The following is a 19128-nucleotide window of genomic DNA, read 5'->3' as shown; positions in this document are numbered from 1 at the left end:
CCTGCCCCACCCGCTCAGGCCAGGAGGATCAGGGAACACCGTCACCTGCCTTTCCTAGTTTTTATTTTTGCTCTTTGGTTTTGCGGCTCACGTGGCAGTGCTCAGGGACTCCAGGCGTAATGCTTGGGGGCTGCTCCCGGTGGAGGGGGGTTGAGCCCCGGTCTTGGTGCAAGACCCCCAAGGCTGCCAAGCTCTTCCCAGCCACCCCTTGAAATCCGAGTTGACTGCAGTTCCTGGGATCACTGCACATGGCTGGGCCCGAGAGCTTGTGTGCTTCTAGAAATTTTATTTATTTATTATTTGGTTTGGGGGCCACACCCAGGGGTGCTCAGGGCTTATTCCTGGCTCTATGCTTGCGGGGGGGTCACTCCTGAAGGTGCTGGATCTTGAACCTCTGCAAGCACCTCCTCCCCCAACAGACTCTTTGGCCCTGGGGAGAGCATTTAATCCGACCAGATATACTTTAAGTGTATCGTGAAATCACGGCCAGGTCCTTCTGCAGAGGCAAGGATGAGCCCACTCCCCGGACAGAACCCGGTAGCTCGAGAGCTCCCAGCAGGCAAAGCAGCAGTGGACAGCCTGGGCCCTGCTGGGCCCGTCGGTCAGCAGGAGATTGGCAGCAGCTCAGATGATGCGGGGAAGCGGCAAGAGACCCTGCGGCTGGATCTCAGCAGGGCAATGGGTCAGGGGTGGCCGGGTAGAAGGAGCGGACGTCCTCGGCCACCCCGCCCCAGCCCCTGCCACCGTGTGCCCGAAAAATGAAGACCAGGTCCCTCCTTGTCCCCTCCTGCAGGAGCCATTGTGCCGAGAGGGATCTGGGTCTGCAGAGTGACCATGAGCGACCACGAGCCCAGGACAGAACGCACAGGACCCCCGGTCCCTGAGGCCCTTCCGCTCACTCCGCTCCCCTCCTCACTGTCTTTGCCTCTTCTCTCCTTCCCTTTATGCTTGGTCTTCCCCTGAGCTGCCCTTGCTGTCCTGCTCGCTGGGCGTGAGCCCTCACACATTCTCACCTACCACTTGTTCCTTTTTTTTCCTGGACTTTGGGCCACACCCCAGCCAATGCTCAGGATTTACTCTGGGCTCTGCACTCAGGAGTCACTCCTGGTGGGCTCGGGACCCTGTGGGGTGGGTACCTGGGATCCAACTCAGGTCAGCGGCTTGCAAGGCCAGCACCTTCCCCGCAACTTTATCATTCTAGCCTCTCATCCCCCAATTTCGAAGGCAGATGGCACAGGGGTCTTTTATGGGGTCACACCCAGTGACCCTGAGGGGCACGGGGCCATTCCCAGAGACCAGAGTCTCTGGTTACTGCTATTCAGGCATGGGCGGGTGCTGGGGAGAGCGAGCTGAGCTGGAAGGAAGAGGAAGAGAGAAGGGCCAGGCTGCTCTGGGGAGACCCTGACGGACCTGCAAGGCTGGATGCTGGAGTCGGCCTCAAGCTCAAGCCAAGGGCTCAGCCTTAAGGAAGCTCAGGCCAGAGCGAGCTGTGGCGGGGGCTGCCTCCGGCTCTCCAGAAGAGTCTCTGGATTCCCACGAGCCAAGGGGACTCGCTGACTTTCTTTTTTTTTTTTCTTTTTGGGTCACACCCAGCGATGCTCAGGGGTTACTCCTGCCTCGGCACTCAGGAATTACTCCTGGCATTGCTCAGGGGGCCATAATGGGATGCTGGGAATTGAACCTGGGTCGGCCACGTGCAAGACAAACGCCCTGCCCTCTGTACTCTTGTTCTGGCCCTCGCTGACTCTCTCAGCCCTCCTGTGTGTGGAGCCGGGGGCTGAGTCAGGCGCATCTACAGGATGGTGGCCCTCATGGGGGGCAGCAGTGACGCCCCTCACAACTCTCCCTCTCCCCCTCAGGAAAGTGGAGGACCTCCAGTTCAGAGTCGTGGAGGAGTCTATCAGCAAATGCGACCTGGAGGTAAAGCCCGGGCAGGTCCTGGAGGCTTGCAGGGTGCAGGCAAGGATGTGGGGTGGCCTGCCCGACCCGCCGGGACCACCTCTGCTGGAGACTCAGAATCAGACAGGGATACCTGGGGTCATGCACCTGGCAGGGCCCGGCTGAGGCATTTCTGCTCCTTGGGGCCGGAGGCTGCTGTTGATGAGCGTTTTTCTCTCGTTCTGACAGTTGGGTTTATGCCTTTGCCTCACCTTTGATTTTCAGTCGAGCAGCACAAATCAAATCCTTTAGAAACCCAGTCTTTGAAGGTACTCCTTAAAACAAGAAGAAGCAAACAGTCAGTTTTCAAAAGAATTTCTATTTCTGCTTCTTTTCCTTCCTGTTTTAAGTTCATGGAAACGTTGTTTTCCCACCAGAAGGAGGCGAAGGCCCTGCAGGCGGCTCCGAGAAGCTCGCCAAGGAGAACGAGTGGCTGAGGACCAAGCTGGACCATGCCAACAAGGAGAACACGAACCTGATCGCCCTGTGGAAGTCCAAGCCTGAGACGGCCATCGCCCCGCACCAACAGGCCATGTGCGAGCCGAAGGCGTCTGTGAGCCGGGGCGTGGGCGCCGAGGCAGCCAAGCTGGCCGAGCTCAAGATGCAGATCGAGAGGCTGCAGTTCGAGTCCCAGCAGGAGGTGGAGAGCCTGAAGGCCCAGAGGGTGGCCGAGCATGCAGCACATGCCTCCGAGCTGTGGATGCTCAGGTCGCGGCTGGTCAGGACGGCCCAGGAGCAGAACAGCCTGGAGGCCGCGCGGGCCAAGCTCGACCAGACCGAGGACCAGCACCTAGTGGAAATGGAGGATGCCCTGAACAGGCTGCAGGAGGCGGAGATGAAGGTAAAGGACCTGGAGGGGTTGCGGGCCATGTGTAGTCAGCAAGCCCCGGCCCTGGCCGACGCCACGACGCAGCTGGAGGCCACCCAGGAGAAGCTCTTGCAGCTCGATGGATTCCGGAAGGCCAGTTCCGAAGGTCAATTGGAAATGGAGAAGCTCAGGCAGCAGCTCCAGGTGGCTGAGTGCAGATTCAGGAGTTAGAGAATGCAAAGCAGGCCGAGAGTGGCAAGGTTGGTCCCCGGGCGCCCTCGCCAACTTCCACGCTCGCTCCCTGCGTGCTGTGTGTCCGTCTGCTTCGCTGCCGTGTTCCGGCTTGGTGCTGACAGGTCTCCCGGTCACCTCCCGTGCGGTTCTCTCTGATGGGACTGAAAACGTGTCGGCATGATTCTGGCGCTGTCATTGGTCCCCAGCACCCGGATGCCGTGCTAGCCTTGGCCCCGGCTAATCGGGCCCGTCTGGGGTCTTTCTGAAACAGAGAACTCTTCACGAGGCCGCTGAGAAAACAAGATAGGAGCCCCCAGAGCAAACCTCTGCCCACCCCCCTAGGCCCCCTGCATACTCTCCGAATCGGCCCAGACCCTTGGGCTCGAGTCTGGCCGCGAGGGTCTTTCCCTGACCTTGCTGACCACCTAGGTGCTCGTGTGACTGGCTTTGCCGTCCTCTCCCCGAGGCGCCTCAGTTTCCAGCTGGTGCTCAATGCCTCTGAGCCTCTGAGCTCCCTCAGGGCTGGTGACGTGGCCCATCTTGGTATTTCTCATTGCCGGCCCCTCCCTGCCTGCAGCACAAGCCCCCGCCCAGCCCTGCAGAGATTTCAGCCCTTTCAGCCTCTAAGGGGTGCTTGGGCCAAGTCCGCCTTCCAGCATGGCCTCCTGCTGGCCACGGGCATGGACTCTCATGGTAGCCCTGACCCTGGGGAAGGACAAGACAGTGAGATCTGGGCCAAGCCGAGGAAGCTGCAGTCCTCACCAAGGAGCCCCAAGAAATACCCTTTTCCTCCTATAGGATTGTGGTGGCAGGGACACGCCCTCCCAGCCCCCCCAGCGCTGGGCGCTTGTTGGAGAAACTTCTCTGTTGGCCAAGATGGAAGGGCTGCGGCCTCTGTAAACAGGACTGACAGAAATAACAGAAGGACCCAGAGACCCCCGGGAGTTCCTCTCAGGACTCAGGACTCCTTAGCTGGCATTCCAGAAACACTGGTTGAAACAAACAGAATCAATTCCTAGGACACAGCAGGGGAGAGTTGACCCACTTGTTCACATCCAGATGTAACAAACGTCAAGTTCTGGTGACTGCTGTCTAGTGGATTAGAGTTTCTTAATTTTAAATTTAATATTGAAACCCCTCAAACTTTTAAAGTCACAGAAAAGAAACTACAAGAAAGTAAATCTTGGGGGCTGGAGTGATAGTACAGTGGGAAGGGCATTTGCCTTGCACACGGCCCACGTGGGTTCGATCTCCATCATCCCATGGGGTCACTGTCATTGTCACTGTTCTCCTGTTGTTCATCAATTAGCTCGAACAGACCCAGTAACGTCTCCATTGTGACACTTCTTACTGTGTTTGGCATATGGAATACGTCACGGGGAGCTTGCCAGGCTTGGCCATGCAGGAGAGATACTCTCGGTAAGCTTGCCGGGTCAGTGCCAAGGAGAAATTCCTGAGCATTTAGGGTGACCTAAAAAGCCAAAAAAAAAAAAAAGATAACCTTTTCTTCCCTCCCTCCCCTCCCTTTCCCTTTCTTCCCTGTTTCCTCCCTCCTTCCTTCCTATCCTTAGCCTCCCTCCTCCCTTGCTTACTTCCTTCTTCCTCGCCAAGCCATGCTCTGGGCTCTGGGGTCCTCCCGCCCAGCAGTGGTCTTTTCAGCTTGTGGACCGATCTCAGTCTGCCCAGTGGTGCTGGAGTTCAAACTCGGGCCTGGTGTGTACTCAAGCCCTTTGTGCCGTCTCCCTGCCCCTGGAAAGTCAGTCTTTCTCATAGGCTTTCTTATTTTCTGGTCACTCCAAATTTAGGTCTAGAAAACGCCTCTGTTTGGGCCATTTTAAATAACCACTACACAGTCATCACCAGAACTGACAGCACCAAGGCCTTGACTTCGCAAGCTTCAGGCAATCATGCTCACCTCACACCTCTGTTCTTCGGGGTTGTGTTGGGTCATGGGCTTCTCATACGTGTTTTCTGTTTTGTTTTCCCCTTCCCGGTCCTGTTCGTCTCCTTGGTCCATTCACTCCATCCTTGTCACTCTGGTAGGCCCATAGCCTGGCCGAGGAGCTGCAGGGGAAGGGGCTAGCGCTTCGGAGTCTTCAGGAGAACTTGAACGAAGCCGGCCGAGTGAAGGAGGTTTGGAGAAAGAGCTTCAGAGTTTGGTGAGTACCAGGGGAGTTGGACGCTGATCTTTACCTTGCTGAGGGTAAAGCGAAGCCTCCTCAGGCGAGCTCAGCCCTGTCGCCTCTGAGGCTCACGAGCGTGTCAGCTGGAAAGCCCCAGGGGATGCACGAGCCCCTGTTGGGGCAGCAAAGGTAGGTGCGCTGCTCTGTCACCGCTGTGCTCTCCACCTCTGCCTGATCAGTGAGTGGCCAGCGATGCTCCCGGAGTGCCGGACTCCTTCCTCCCCTCAGCAGCGCCTCAGGCTCCTCTCCCGTGCCCCCTGCCCCCTCTGCTCTGTCTCCCCTGCCAGCCAGCAGCACTGGGGGCTCACAGCAACGGGAGGGGGTGAGAGACATGCGCTGGGAAGGCCGCTTTTCTGGAACCTTCCAGACACCTTCCTACACTGGATCAAAGTGTGTTTTCTTGTTTTCTTTTTAGGATTTTGTGTGTGTGTGTTTGTTTGTTTTTGTCTTGGGTATTTTTGTATTCAGCTGTGCTGAGACCTTCATCTGGCTCTGTGCTCAGGGATCATTCCTGGTGGCCCTCAGGGGACCACGTGGAATGCTGGGGATTGAAGCTGGGTTGGACACATACAAAGAAAACACCTAAAGTATTTGGTTGTTTTTCTTTTTATGGCTTTTTGGGTCACACCTGGTGATGCTCAGAGGTTATTCCTAGCTCTGCACTCAGGAATTACTCCTGGCTGAGCTTGGGGGGCTACATGGGATTCCGGGGATTGAACCTGGGTCAGCTACGTGCAAGACAAACGCCCTCCCCGCTATCCCATCACTACAGCGCTGGACCTTGGTGAACTGGGCCTTTCCGTTGAGACAGTACTGACAGGGCCCCGTCAGGACCCGGGACTGAGCTCTTAAGGAGCCGTTCAGAACCCTGTGGGAAGTATCCAAGGGAATCGTTCTTGCCGGGGCAGCATGGGCCAAACACACGCAGCATCACAGTCTATCTGTGTGTGCTCGAGAACGTGTGTACACACGCGTCTCCACAGCCATGCACACACCCCAGAATACACACATGGGCTTCTGTCATGTGCAGACTCATACATGTCCTGGACATGCAAGCAAATACATACATACTTGCACAACTCACTCGTGTTTGCCAGGCAGGTACACACTGGGCATTGATAGCTGAGTTTGGGGTGGATTATTTTTGTTTTCTGGGTTTTTTTTGTTCTTGTTCTAGTTCTTGTTGCTTTTCTTCTTTTTTTTGTCACAGCTGGGGATGTTCAGGGATCACTCCTGGCTCTGCACTCAGGAATTACTACTGACGGTGCATCCCCTATAGGATGCTGGGGATCAAAGGCGGGTCAGCCTTGTGCAAGACAAACACCCTCCCCGCTGGGCTATCGCTCTGGCCCTGGGATACATATATATATATATATTTTTTTTTTGGGGGGGGTGGTGGTGGGGGACTAGTGCCATGCCTGTCAGTCCTTGGAGGTGACTCCTGGCTTTGTGCTCAGGATATTCCTGTTAGTGCCAGGATTCCGACCGGGGCCAAGTGGCCTTACCCAGTGCTCTTTCTCTCCAAGCCCCCAAATGATCACCGTGTTTATTGGGGCTCCCCCCACACTCGGTGGTACTCCTGGCTCAGGATCTAACCGGCTGGCTGTACTCAGGTGCCTGGACCCTGTGCCAGCCTTTCAGCCCCCAATATCTATGTTCTAAGTGCAAGTTCATTTTCATGAACATTGTGTGTGTGTGCCGGTGAGCAGAGCAGAGTCGCCGTGTGTGTGCAGGTATGTTTGTGTGTTTGTGTGCGTTGTGTTTGTGTGTGTGTGTGTGCATGTGTGCTGGGGGCAGGCTCTGGGCCCACGGCTGACGGTGGCCCCCGGCTCCCCACAGGAGGAGAAGGTGGACGTGAGCCGCAGCCAGTGCCAGGCTCTGCAGGCCGAGCACGCCAAGTCCACCGCAGAGAGCCAGGCGCAGCACGAGGAGGCGCTGCAGGCCCTGCGGAAGCTGCTGCTTCAGCGGAGGAGAAGCTGCAGGCGGTGCAGGTGGAGAACGGGAGCCTGTTGCGGGAGGTGGCCGAGCTGAAGACGCAAGCCGACAAGTCCAAGGTGGGTGGGTGCAGGGCAGCCGTCTCGGGGTCGGGCTCTGTTGGTGGGCCTCGGCCTGCAGCCGCAGACACTCCCCCCGCCCGGTGGCGGCTGTGAGAGCCGGAAGGGGGTTTCTCCCGGGGCGCCCAGCAGAGCACGGGACCAGGGACCCCAGCTTGGGTTTTCCGTTTTGTTTTTAGCTTGTTCAGTAAGTTCAGGCCTTCATGTTTTCACTTGAGTGCTCAAAGGCATTTTTTAGTGTATCAGAGAAATGTTAAGGTTCGAAGCTCAGTGGAGAGAAATAGAGCGGCTGGAACTAGTGCAGCGAGAGGGCACTTGCTGTGCACGTGACCCACCGGGGGATGCCAGCATCACCCATGGTCCCCCAAGCACCCAGGAGGAAGCCGTGACCTCTGCCGGGTGTGAACCCCAAAACAAGAAGGAAAATAATGTACACACACATATATGTATGTACATACATAGCATGTACATATGTGTACATCTTTATATCATATAAGTGTTTTTTAATACATATGTACATATTTTGATACATTTTTAGTTTTACACGCTCGATCCCATGTATCGCACACTTAATCACACTTAACTTCCCGTTAGTCGTTGATTTGCTCGAGCAGGCGCCAGTAACGTCTTCATTTGTCCCTGTCGTGCGCTAGTGTAGCCCAATGGCATCTGTTCGCTCCAGGAACATGAAGGGCCTCAAACCGATCATTCATGATCTTGACGAAGAAGTCTGACCATCTGGTAGGTGGGCGGCCACGCGGTCTTTAGACATCCTGTGGAATCCAGTCGGTAACAGCTCTAGTCCAGCGGTCGCCTTTAAATCTCATTACGTGACCAGCCCATCTGATTTTCGACACCTTGGCAAATGAGACAGCGTCCCTGATTCTTGATCGTCGATGGATGTCAGAACTCCGGATTCCTTCTCTCATTTGAGTGAAACGTGATATTCCAAGCATAGCTCTTTCTATTCTTCTTTGGGAGATCTGAATAGCATTCTCATCTTGTTTGCGTAGGGCCCAGGTCTCTGAGGCATATGTTAATGCAGGAAGAACAGTGGAATCAAAGAGATGTGCCCGGAGCCGGAGGTTCTTCGTCCTCTTAGCTATTTCTTCGACGTTCTTGAAGGCGTTCCAAGCCACTCTCTTCCTCCTGCGCAGCTCGGGTGCCAGGTCATTTGCCATGTTGACCTCTCGACCTAGGTACACATAGCTGTTGCATTCGGAGATGGTCGTTCCATTGAGAGCGAATGGGGCGTCAGGAACAAGGCTGTTTCTCATAAACATTGTCTTCAATAAGATTCAGCTGTAAGATTCAGCTGTAGTCCTAGCTTTCCACACTCATGGTCAAAGTCGGCCAGCATTTGTGCCGCTTGGCTGATGTTTGGTGTTATTAAAACAATGTCATCAGCAAAGCGGAGGTGGTATAGTTGCCGACCATCTATCTTCACTCCCATTCCTTCCCATTCCAGTCGTCGCATGATGTTCTCGAGGGTGGCACTGAAGAGTTTCGGTGAAATGGTATCACCCTGCCGCACCCCTCTCTTGACATCAAAGATCACTTCTTTGTAGAATGGTGAGATCCTGGTAGTGAATCCGCAATACAGCTCACGGAGGATCCTGATGTATTGGGCTTGAATGCCCTGATTGGCTAGGGCTTCAATGACCGCTTCCGTCTCAACAGAATCAAAGGCCTTCTTTAAATCAATGAACATTAAACAGAGCGGCATCATGAACTCCCGAGAAACCTCAATGAGCTTGGTTATCGTGTGTATGTGGTCGATGGTGCTGAATCCTTTGCGGAACCCAGCTTGCTCGCATGGTTGTCCTTCATCTAGTGTTCTGCCAATCCTATTTAGGATGACTCGAGTGAACAACTTGTAGATAACAGACAGTAGGCATCGGGCGATATTTGCCAATGTCATGGATGTCTCCCTTCTTGAACAGTAGTACGGTCCTGCTGGTTTTCCATTGGGACGGAACCTTGCATTCAGACAGGTAGCGAGTGAAGAGCCGAGCCAGTGTATTGATGAGTACTGACGGCAGGTTCTTCAGGTGTTCAGGTCTGACCTTGTCTGGGCCGGGTGCTGTTTGTTTCTTTACCGACGAAATGGCGTGTCGGATTTCGGAAGGGAGAACCTTGGGAACGACATATCCATCCTGTGGAATTAGGTATGTCGGCAAGTGGACATGTCTATCAAAGAGATTTGAGTAGAAGTCATGGATAATCTTCTCCATTGCCGTTCTGGAGGATGTGATGGATCCATCAGGACGTCGGAGGGCAGTCATCTTGGTCTTGTAGTTGGCGAAGGACAGGCGGGCGTTACGAATACTTTTCCCGGCTTCTGCCGCATCTACCAGTACTTCTGCTCTTCTCTCATTGAGGTCTTCTTTGATCGCATCTCTGCACTGCTTTGCAGCTTGGACGTGAGCTTGCGGTTGCCTGAGGCATGCACCAAACCACGCTGGCTAATTGGCTTAAGAGTTTTCGAAGATAGGCGATTTTTTGTGGCTATCTCTCTCTTGGCGTTCCTCGCACATTCATGGAGGTGCTGAACCAGTCGATCATATTCCTCGTCAATGTTGTCAACAATGGCATCTTCCCATGTTGCCGCAATAGTTCCAAAGAGTTCCCAGTTGGTGGTCATTCTGGGAGTTCTCTTTTTGAACTTTGCAGCCTTTTCTCCCCGCTCTGTGAAGTAGAATTTTCCACAAAGAAGACGGTGGTCCGATCCCGTTCGAAATTTTGGGACAACAGCGACATCAGTCAGGCAAAACCGTTGATTGAATATGATGTGGTCTATTTCGTTGTGGAATCGTCCACCAGGAGACACCCATGTCCATCGTTTAGATTCTGCCTTCTGGAACTGTGAGTTACCATGAATGGTCTTGGTCGACATGATGAACTCAGACAGTCTCTCACCCTGTTCGTTCCATTCTAGGCCATGGGTCCCGATGTGAAGTTCTTCAGCTGATCTTCTCGGTCCTATCTTGGCAATAAAATCACCCGCAATGATCTTGTAGAAGGTGTGGTCTTCTTTATAGAACTTCTCTAGCTCCATGTAGAACTTCAGATTTCTCTTTCATCATAATGAGATGTTGGTGCGGAGACAACGAAGATAGAAACTGCAGGCAGTGAGCACATCTATTCAAATGTAAACGTCCGATTCGGGTTGTTAGGCATTCGAATGAATCAATGCTCTTGGCCAAGTTTGTGTTGACAAGGACACCGACGCCTCCAACACCTCTTTTATCGCATGTTCCGAGGAACAATTCTTCTCCAGTGTCGAAAACGGCATGGTGAGATTCGTGCCTTCTTGTCTCGGTAAGACCAATGATGTCATACTTGATCATTCGTGCTTGTACCATCAGGTCCTCGATGGATGCATCTGATGCTAGCGTACGTGCATTGAAAGTACAGACGATCATTTTTGTCTTCCTTCATTGTGGCAGTCTAGGTCATTGACACTACTTCCAATACCCACCCGTCGCCACACTTCAGGACGCTTTCCGGACCCGCGTGGCAGCTCCGGCCGAGACTCATTCATGATTGAAGACCCACAGAACAAGATAGCGGAACTCTCTGAGACCTTGGACTCCAGGCTCGGCAGACCCAGGGACAGAGCTTCTCTGCTTGATCCCACCAACCACAGCCATCGCCACACTTCAGGACACTTTCCAGACCCACGTGGCAGCTCTGGCCGAGACTCACGCATGACTGAAGACCCACAGAACAAGATAGCAGAACTCTCTGAGACCTTGGACTCCAGGCTCGGCAGACCCAGGGACAGAGCTTCTCTGCTTGATCCCACCAACCACAGCCATCGCCACACTTCAGGACACTTTCCAGATCCACGTGGCAGCTCCGGCCGAGACTCACGCACGACTGAAGACCCACAGAACAAGATAGCGGAACTCTCTGAGACCTTGGACTCCAGGCTCGGCAGACCCAGGGACAGAGCTTCTCTGCTTGATCCCACCAACCACAGCCATCGCCACACTTCAGAACACTTTCCAGACCCACGTGGCAGCTCCGGCCGAGACTCACGCACGACTGAAGACCCACAGAACAAGATAGCGGAACTCTCTGAGACCTTGGACTCCAGGCTCGGCAGACCCAGGGACAGAGCTTCTCTGCTTGATCCCACCAACCACAGCCATCGCCACACTTCAGGACACTTTCCAGACCCGCATGGCAGCTCCAGCCGAGACTCACGCACGACTGAAGACCCACAGAACAAGATAGCGGAACTCTCTGAGACCTTGGACTCCAGGCTCGGCAGACCCAGGGACAGAGCTTCTCTGCTTGATCCCACGAACCACAGCCATCGCCACACTTCAGGACGCTTTCCAGACCCGCATGGCAGCTCCGGCCGAGACTCACGCACGACTGAAGACCCACAGAACAAGATAGCGGAACTCTCTGAGACCTTGGACTCCAGGCTCAACAGACCCAGGGTCAGAGCTTCTTTGCTTGCTCCCACCAACCACAGGTGACAAAGGGATTCTAATCAGGAGCCCCACCGTACCCTGCCTGTCTGCTTCCATCAACCACCCAGGGATCGAATTGCCCACAGGAGACGCACCTTACCCAGATAAATACCCCACTGGCAGACTTCCACTATCGACACTACTTCCACTACCCAGCCGTCGCCACACTTCAGGACGCTTTCTGGACCCACGTGGCAGCTCTGGCCGAGACTCACGCATGACTGAAGACCCACAGAACAAGATAGCAGAACTCTCTGAGACCTTGGACTCCAGGCTCGGCAGACCCAGGGACAGAGCTTCTCTGCTTGATCCCACCAACCACAGCCATCGCCACACTTCAGGACACTTTCCAGACCCACGTGGCAGCTCCAGCCGAGACTCACACACGACTGAAGACCCACAGAACAAGATAGTGGAACTCTCTGAGACCTTGGACTCCAGGCTCGGCAGACCCAGGGACAGAGCTTCTCTGCTTGATCCCACCACCACAGCCATCGCCACACTTCAGGACACTTTCCAGACCCGCATGGCAGCTCCGGCCGAGACTCACGCACGACTGAAGACCCACAGAACAAGATAGCGGAACTCTCTGAGACCTTGGACTCCAGGCTCGGCAGACCCAGGGACAGAGCTTCTCTGCTTGATCCCACCAACCACAGCCATCGCCACACTTCAGGACGCTTTCCAGACCCGCATGGCAGCTCCGGCCGAGACTCACGCACGACTGAAGACCCACAGAACAAGATAGCGGAACTCTCTGAGACCTTGGACTACAGGCTCAACAGACCCAGGGTCAGAGCTTCTTTGCTTGCTCCCACCAACCACAGGTGACAAAGGGATTCTAATCAGGAGCCCCACCGTACCCTGCCTGTCTGCTTCCATCAACCACCCAGGGATCGAATTGCCCACAGGAGACGCACCTTACCCAGATAAATACCCCACTGGCAGACTTCCACTATCGACACTACTTCCACTACCCAGCCGTCGCCACACTTCAGGACGCTTTCTGGACCCACGTGGCAGCTCTGGCCGAGACTCACGCATGACTGAAGACCCACAGAACAAGATAGCAGAACTCTCTGAGACCTTGGACTCCAGGCTCGGCAGACCCAGGGACAGAGCTTCTCTGCTTGATCCCACCAACCACAGCCATCGCCACACTTCAGGACACTTTCCAGACCCACGTGGCAGCTCCAGCCGAGACTCACACACGACTGAAGACCCACAGAACAAGATAGTGGAACTCTCTGAGACCTTGGACTCCAGGCTCGGCAGACCCAGGGACAGAGCTTCTCTGCTTGATCCCACCAACCACAGCCATCGCCACACTTCAGGACACTTTCCAGACCCGCATGGCAGCTCCGGCCGAGACTCACGCACGACTGAAGACCCACAGAACAAGATAGCGGAACTCTCTGAGACCTTGGACTCCAGGCTCGGCAGACCCAGGGACAGAGCTTCTCTGCTTGATCCCACGAACCACAGCCATCGCCACACTTCAGGACGCTTTCCAGACCCGCATGGCAGCTCCAGCCGAGACTCATGCACGAATGAAGACCCACAGAACAAGATAGCGGAACTCTCTGAGACCTTGGACTCCAGGCTCGGCAGACCCAGGGACAGAGCTTCTCTGCTTGATCCCACCAACCACAGCCATCGCCAAACTTCAGGACACTTTCCAGACCCGCATGGCAGCTCCGGGCGAGACTCACGCACGACTGAAGACCCACAGAACAAGAGAGCAGAACTCTCTGAGACCTTGGACTACAGGCTCGGCAGACCCAGGGACAGAGCTTCTCTGCTTGATCCCACGAACCACAGCCATCGCCACACTTCAGGACGCTTTCCAGACCCGCATGGCAGCTCCAGCCGAGACTCACGCACGACTGAAGACCCACAGAACAAGATAGCGGAACTCTCTGAGACCTTGGACTCCAGGCTCGGCAGACCCAGGGACAGAGCTTCTCTGCTTGATCCCACCAACCACAGCCATCGCCACACTTCAGGACACTTTCCAGACCCGCATGGCAGCTCCGGCCGAGACTCACGCACGACTGAAGACCCACAGAACAAGATAGCGGAACTCTCTGAGACCTTGGACTCCAGGCTCGGCAGACCCAGGGACAGAGCTTCTCTGCTTGATCCCACGAACCACAGCCATCGCCACACTTCAGGACGCTTTCCAGACCCGCATGGCAGCTCCGGCCGAGACTCACGCACGACTGAAGACCCACAGAACAAGATAGCGGAACTCTCTGAGACCTTGGACTACAGGCTCGGCAGACCCAGGGTCAGAGCTTCTTTGCTTGCTCCCACCAACCACAGGTGACAAAGGGATTCTAATCAGGAGCCCCAACGTACCCTGCCTGTCTGCTTCCATCAACCACCCAGGGATCGAATTGCCCACAGGAGACGCACCTTACCCAGATAAATACCCCACTGGCAGACTTCCACTATCGACACTACTTCCACTACCCAGCCGTCGCCACACTTCAGGACTCTTTCTGGACCCACGTGGCAGCTCTGGCCGAGACTCACGCATGACTGAAGACCCACAGAACAAGATAGCGGAACTCTCTGAGACCTTGGACTCCAGGCTCGGAAGACCCAGGGACAGAGCTTCTCTGCTTGATCCCACCAACCACAGCCATCGCCACACTTCAGGACACTTTCCATATCCACGTGGCAGCTCCGGCCGAGTCTCACACATGACTGAAGACCCACAGAACAAGATAGCGGAACTCTCTGAGACCTTGGACTCCAGGCTCGGCAGACCCAGGGACAGAGCTTCTCTGCTTGAGCCCACCAACCACAGCCATCGCCACACTACAGGACACTTTCCAGACCCACGTGGCAGCTCCGGCCGAGACTCACGCACGACTGACGACCCACAGAACAAGATAGCGGAACTCTCTGAGACCTTGGACTACAGGCTCGGCAGACCCAGGGACAGAGCTTCTCTGCTTGATCCCACCAACCACAGCCATTGCCACACTTCAGGACGCTTTCCAGACCCGCATGGCAGCTCCGGCCGAGACTCACGCACGACTGAAGACCCACAGAACAAGATAGCAGAACTCTCTGAGACCTTGGACTCCAGGCTCGGCAGACCCAGGGACAGAGCTTCTCTGCTTGATCCCACCAACCACAGCCATCGCCACACTTCAGGACACTTTCCAGACCCGCATGGCAGCTCCGGCCGAGACTCACGCACGACTGAAGACCCACAGAACAAGGTAGCGGAACTCTCTGAGACCTTGGACTCCAGGCTCGGCAGACCCAGGGACAGAGCTTCTCTGCTTGAGCCCACCAACCACAGCCATCGCCACACTTCAGGACGCTTTCCAGACCCGCATGGCAGCTCCGGCCGAGACTCACGCACGACTGAAGACCCACAGAACAAGATAGCGGAACTCTCTGAGACCTTGGACTCCAGGCTCAACAGACCCAGGGTCAGAGCTTCTTTGCTTGCTCCCACCAACCACAGGTGACAAAGGGATTCTAATCAGGAGCCCCACCGTACCCTGCCTGTCTGCTTCCATCAACCACCCAGGGATCGAATTGCCCACAGGAGACGCACCTTACCCAGATAAATACCCCACTGGCAGACTTCCACTATCGACACTACTTCCACTACCCAGCCGTCGCCACACTTCAGGACGCTTTCTGGACCCACGTGGCAGCTCTGGCCGAGACTCACGCATGACTGAAGACCCACAGAACAAGATAGCAGAACTCTCTGAGACCTTGGACTCCAGGCTCGGCAGACCCAGGGACAGAGCTTCTCTGCTTGATCCCACCAACCACAGCCATCGCCACACTTCAGGACACTTTCCAGACCCACGTGGCAGCTCCAGCCGAGACTCACACACGACTGAAGACCCACAGAACAAGATAGTGGAACTCTCTGAGACCTTGGACTCCAGGCTCGGCAGACCCAGGGACAGAGCTTCTCTGCTTGATCCCACCACCACAGCCATCGCCACACTTCAGGACACTTTCCAGACCCGCATGGCAGCTCCGGCCGAGACTCACGCACGACTGAAGACCCACAGAACAAGATAGCGGAACTCTCTGAGACCTTGGACTCCAGGCTCGGCAGACCCAGGGACAGAGCTTCTCTGCTTGATCCCACCAACCACAGCCATCGCCACACTTCAGGACGCTTTCCAGACCCGCATGGCAGCTCCGGCCGAGACTCACGCACGACTGAAGACCCACAGAACAAGATAGCGGAACTCTCTGAGACCTTGGACTACAGGCTCAACAGACCCAGGGTCAGAGCTTCTTTGCTTGCTCCCACCAACCACAGGTGACAAAGGGATTCTAATCAGGAGCCCCACCGTACCCTGCCTGTCTGCTTCCATCAACCACCCAGGGATCGAATTGCCCACAGGAGACGCACCTTACCCAGATAAATACCCCACTGGCAGACTTCCACTATCGACACTACTTCCACTACCCAGCCGTCGCCACACTTCAGGACGCTTTCTGGACCCACGTGGCAGCTCTGGCCGAGACTCACGCATGACTGAAGACCCACAGAACAAGATAGCAGAACTCTCTGAGACCTTGGACTCCAGGCTCGGCAGACCCAGGGACAGAGCTTCTCTGCTTGATCCCACCAACCACAGCCATCGCCACACTTCAGGACACTTTCCAGACCCACGTGGCAGCTCCAGCCGAGACTCACACACGACTGAAGACCCACAGAACAAGATAGTGGAACTCTCTGAGACCTTGGACTCCAGGCTCGGCAGACCCAGGGACAGAGCTTCTCTGCTTGATCCCACCAACCACAGCCATCGCCACACTTCAGGACACTTTCCAGACCCGCATGGCAGCTCCGGCCGAGACTCACGCACGACTGAAGACCCACAGAACAAGATAGCGGAACTCTCTGAGACCTTGGACTCCAGGCTCGGCAGACCCAGGGACAGAGCTTCTCTGCTTGATCCCACGAACCACAGCCATCGCCACACTTCAGGACGCTTTCCAGACCCGCATGGCAGCTCCAGCCGAGACTCATGCACGAATGAAGACCCACAGAACAAGATAGCGGAACTCTCTGAGACCTTGGACTCCAGGCTCGGCAGACCCAGGGACAGAGCTTCTCTGCTTGATCCCACCAACCACAGCCATCGCCAAACTTCAGGACACTTTCCAGACCCGCATGGCAGCTCCGGGCGAGACTCACGCACGACTGAAGACCCACAGAACAAGAGAGCAGAACTCTCTGAGACCTTGGACTACAGGCTCGGCAGACCCAGGGACAGAGCTTCTCTGCTTGATCCCACGAACCACAGCCATCGCCACACTTCAGGACGCTTTCCAGACCCGCATGGCAGCTCCAGCCGAGACTCACGCACGACTGAAGACCCACAGAACAAGATAGCGGAACTCTCTGAGACCTTGGACTCCAGGCTCGGCAGACCCAGGGACAGAGCTTCTCTGCTTGATCCCACCAACCACAGCCATCGCCACACTTCAGGACACTTTCCAGACCCGCATGGCAGCTCCGGCCGAGACTCACGCACGACTGAAGACCCACAGAACAAGATAGCGGAACTCTCTGAGACCTTGGACTCCAGGCTCGGCAGACCCAGGGACAGAGCTTCTCTGCTTGATCCCACGAACCACAGCCATCGCCACACTTCAGGACGCTTTCCAGACCCGCATGGCAGCTCCGGCCGAGACTCACGCACGACTGAAGACCCACAGAACAAGATAGCGGAACTCTCTGAGACCTTGGACTACAGGCTCGGCAGACCCAGGGTCAGAGCTTCTTTGCTTGCTCCCACCAACCACAGGTGACAAAGGGATTCTAATCAGGAGCCCCAACGTACCCTGCCTGTCTGCTTCCATCAACCACCCAGGGATCGAATTGCCCACAGGAGACGCACCTTACCCAGATAAATACCCCACTGGCAGACTTCCACTATCGACACTACTTCCAATACCCAGCCGTCGCCACACTTCAGGACTCTTTCTGGACCCACGTGGCAGCTCTGGCCGAGACTCACGCATGACTGAAGACCCACAGAACAAGATAGCGGAACTCTCTGAGACCTTGGACTCCAGGCTCGGAAGACCCAGGGACAGAGCTTCTCTGCTTGATCCCACCAACCACAGCCATCGCCACACTTCAGGACACTTTCCATATCCACGTGGCAGCTCCGGCCGAGTCTCACACATGACTGAAGACCCACAGAACAAGATAGCGGAACTCTCTGAGACCTTGGACTCCAGGCTCGGCAGACCCAGGGACAGAGCTTCTCTGCTTGAGCCCACCAACCACAGCCATCGCCACACTACAGGACACTTTCCAGACCCACGTGGCAGCTCCGGCCGAGACTCACGCACGACTGACGACCCACAGAACAAGATAGCGGAACTCTCTGAGACCTTGGACTACAGGCTCGGCAGACCCAGGGACAGAGCTTCTCTGCTTGATCCCACCAACCACAGCCATTGCCACACTTCAGGACGCTTTCCAGACCCGCATGGCAGCTCCGGCCGAGACTCACGCACGACTGAAGACCCACAGAACAAGATAGCAGAACTCTCTGAGACCTTGGACTCCAGGCTCGGCAGACCCAGGGACAGAGCTTCTCTGCTTGATCCCACCAACCACAGCCATCGCCACACTTCAGGACACTTTCCAGACCCGCATGGCAGCTCCGGCCGAGACTCACGCACGACTGAAGACCCACAGAACAAGGTAGCGGAACTCTCTGAGACCTTGGACTCCAGGCTCGGCAGACCCAGGGACAGAGCTTCTCTGCTTGAGCCCACCAACCACAGCCATCGCCACACTTCAGGACACTTTCCAGACCTGCATGCCAGCTCCGGCCGAGACTCACGCACGACTGAAGACCCACAGAACAAGATAGCGGAACTCTCTGAGACCTTGGACTCCAGGCTCGGCAGACCCAGGGACAGAGCTTCTCTGCTTGATCCCACCAACCACAGCCATCGCCACACTTCAGGACACTTTCCAGACCCGCATGGCAGCTCCGGCCGAGACTCACGCACGACTGAAGACCCACAGAACAAGGTAGCGGAACTCTCTGAGACCTTGGACTCCAGGCTCGGCAGACCCAGGGACAGAGCTTCTCTGCTTGATCCCACCAACCACAGCCATCGCCACACTTCAGGACACTTTCCAGACCCACGTGGCAGCTCTGGCCGAGACTCACGCATGACTGAAGACCCACGGAACAAGATAGCAGAACTCTCTGAGACCTTGGACTCCAGGCTCGGCAGACCCAGGGACAGAGCTTCTCTGCTTGATCCCACCAACCACAGCCATCGCCACACTTCAGGACACTTTCCAGATCCACGTGGCAGCTCCGGCCGAGACTCACGCACGACTGAAGACCCACAGAACAAGATAGCGGAACTCTCTGAGACCTTGGACTCCA

General features: G+C 55.7%; 1 pseudogene; it reads left to right on the top strand.

Annotated features, from left to right (window-relative positions):
• LOC130042591 (CAP-Gly domain-containing linker protein 1-like) overlaps positions 1 to 19128 on the top strand; it is a 74388-nt pseudogene that overhangs the window by 18806 nt on the left and 36454 nt on the right.

Source organism: Sorex fumeus, unplaced genomic scaffold (assembly GCF_029834395.1).
Source record: "Sorex fumeus unplaced genomic scaffold, SorFum_2.1 ptg000105l, whole genome shotgun sequence".
In the NCBI taxonomy this organism is placed as follows: Eukaryota; Metazoa; Chordata; class Mammalia; order Eulipotyphla; family Soricidae; genus Sorex; species Sorex fumeus.
This window is presented reverse-complemented; position numbering and strand designations above follow the sequence as displayed.